The sequence below is a fragment of the Solanum pennellii genome, chromosome 10 (assembly GCF_001406875.1).
Source record: "Solanum pennellii chromosome 10, SPENNV200".
Classification (NCBI taxonomy): domain Eukaryota; kingdom Viridiplantae; phylum Streptophyta; class Magnoliopsida; order Solanales; family Solanaceae; genus Solanum; species Solanum pennellii.
In genome coordinates, this window is record NC_028646.1 from 7,914,614 (window position 1) to 7,917,683 (window position 3,070).

Here is a 3,070-nt window from a genome sequence, read left to right on the forward strand (position 1 = left end):
GAATTCGTATTTTCTCTTTTAATTTCCAATAGAAATGTTAATTTGAAGTTTTTTATGGTTGAATTTCTTCTCAATTTTGTGATTAGTTTTTGACTGAAAATGTCAAATGCGATGTTGAATCGTATTTGTAATGACGAGAATTATACGATGTTGCGAGGGAGCATAATCCAGAAAACTTCCCCAATAATGCGATGTTGAATCGTATTTAAACTGCGATGCAAACATGGTGACTTACTATCAATGCAAACTTCATGGAGGGAGCATAATCCAGCTCGAAGATTTTGGTCTTGTCCATGCTATCGTGTATGTTTACTAATTCTTTTATGGAGATCTTTTGTTTATGTATTTTTCTTTAATTTGTGTTTTGCGTATTTTAGGAGGATGCGTGCAACTTCTTTAGATGGAGTGATCGAGAAGAAGTTGATATACGATCCAAGTATGTTATTCCGAGATTAGCAAAGAGGATTAAGGAGTTGGAAGAAGTATTGGCATCTTATGAAAGTCGTGTTGAAAGTAACCAAGTTATGATGAAGGAGAAAAAGAAGGGCAAATGTTGTAACTTGAAACTAATCGTCTTGATCATTATTGTGTGTAATCTGTGTTTAAGTCTAACCAAGAATGTGAAGGATGGAAGTTGTAGGTGTGTGCAACCAAAATTGCATAGACATCTTTAGTTACTTTCAAATTTTTGAAATTGTAGGTGTGTGTACCTAGAAGCTAATTGTCTTGATCTTTCTAGTTGTAGGTGTGTGTAACTTGGAGGATAGAAGTTGTTGAATGTTCAAGTTATTATTGTTCTTTGTTGTCGAAATTGTTATGATTTAAACAATTTGTTAATGTATTTGGTTCTCTTATCTATATTATCGTGTCAACCATTTGAGAAACTTCACAAATATGTCAATTACAATTAAAAAGGCAATAACAAAACTGACTAAAAAGAAGACTTCATAATCGAGTTTGATTTCAACCATTCAAGTTTGTTTGGTTACACGCAAAACTGAGTTTGTTTCCAACAAAAAACAACACAAAATATGCATAGTTAAATTTTGTCTGTCAAAATGAACAAGACAACATCAAAATGCCCTACTTCCATGGCACAGAAGTCTTCCTACTTGAAGTTGTTTGGTCTTGGCTATTAGCAGCATTAGCAGCAGCTACAGACCTAGTTTGGATAACCTTTTTAGCCCTCATTCTTTCCAGGTTGCTACTGGTAATAGTTGTCTTCCCCTTCCATTTGAATCCATGTACTGGTGTGTAGCCAATATCACCAGTGACAATAATAGCCCTCTTTGTAACTCTTATTAATCAGTATTGATGACTCTTCTACTTGGCAATCCAAGCTGCTTAGTCAAATAAATACACATTCAAATATTAGACAATTAGGTTTGCAATGACAATTGTAAACTTGCATTGATAATTGTAAACTACCATTGAGAGTTGTAAATCCATCTTCAGCTTGGTATATGCCGACACCTACCATTCTTGACCTTTTAAAAGGTCTTGTTTGTCCTCCACTGGTGTCCTTATGTTTTACTGGTCTCTTCCCTCTTCCTAGGCCTCCTCCACTGCAGTTTGCTTCAATTCTAGTTTGACTATGTTGAGTCATTCCTCTTCCTCTACTTAGTCCTTCATTCACATTTCTTTCTTGAGCCATTTCTTTCCCTGATCCTGCTCCTCTACTTGTACCTCTACCTTTCCCTCTACCATATACAGTCTGTACTTTGAAATCAAAATATTAAAGAATATCTATATTATCTAACAATGATATAATAATTAGATATATTACCTCTGTGTTTGTAGCATTTTCATGTGATTGAGTTGAAACACCTCTGCCACTTGCTTTTCCTCTTATTGCTCTTTCTGTGTCTTTTCCTCTACCACTTTCAGTAGCCTGTATATTAATATATCAATACATATACATCTACATATAACATACATTTGAGAGTAACAAATAAAAGTACCTGTGTCTGAGAAGATGGTTCAGCTGACTGACTTGGACCATTACTTCTTGCCTGAGAAGATGGTTCAGTTGATGGACTTGGACAAACTTGGTTTCTTGTAGGACATCCTCTTTTGTGTCCTTGTGTACCACATTTGCTACAAGTCATTACAGCACCTCTTTTGCTCAACTTTTCAGTTTTTCTGCTTTCATCTCCTTTCTTTTAACCTTACCTGGTCTTCCAGGCAACTTTCTGATCTTTGGTGACTTTATAAATGGATTATTTGAGGTTGGACACATTTTCATGTTATTCATTGGCTGAATAAAATGGGCATATGTGTTGAGGTATGTTTCCTTGCTATAATAGGTAGCCACATAATGGATTGGTTCCAAGTTTTTGTAATGAAGGGCAACAACACCATGAGGACAAGGAATTCCCCTGAGCTGCCAGGATCTGCAACTACACCTCCTATTAACAATGTCCACAGTGTGTGTAAATCCATGGTGTTTAATCTCAAAACCTCTTTCTCCATTCCAAGTCAAGTTACATTGCATAGACTTTTGAATGTTTTCTTGCAAAATCTTCAAAGACATTGGAGATATATCTGTAACGACCTGTTTAGTCGTTTTAAGCAGCATATTTTATTTCTGGGAAAACTGGCTGAGACGACGGAACCCACGATGGACCGTCATGAGCACGACGGACCGTCGAGGGAGTCTCGTTCCAAAACACTTAGAATTCTGAAATTTGGGTACTGAAATCGACTATCTGAACTTCGTAACGGAATGGAAGGACGGACCGTCGTGGGCACGACGAACCGTCACACATCTTCCACAGGAATTGAGTCTCTGAACTCTGTGACGGAGCAGCAGGACGGACCGTCGCAGGCACGACGGCCCGTCACAGACTGCGTAATCCCAGGCTGGGTCGGATTTCTGCTTAGTAATTTAAGGGGCGTTTTGGACTATTCCTGCTTTAATTATAAAGTTAGTGGGTTAATGTTAATAAGTCTAATTACTTGGGGGTTAAAAGAGGTAACCTTGAGTTAATTAGTGGGATATTATTGCCATCTTTATACTTAATTATATGCTAATTAGGGTAAAAGAAAAAGGGTTTGAATAAGAAAAAGA

At 36.9% G+C, this 3,070-nt stretch overlaps 1 pseudogene; it reads right to left on the reverse strand.

The window, feature by feature from the left end:
* Positions 1-1,187: 1,187 nt before the first annotated feature.
* On the reverse strand, positions 1,188-1,938 carry LOC107002096 (annotated as a pseudogene).
* Positions 1,939-3,070: the final 1,132 nt, after the last annotated feature.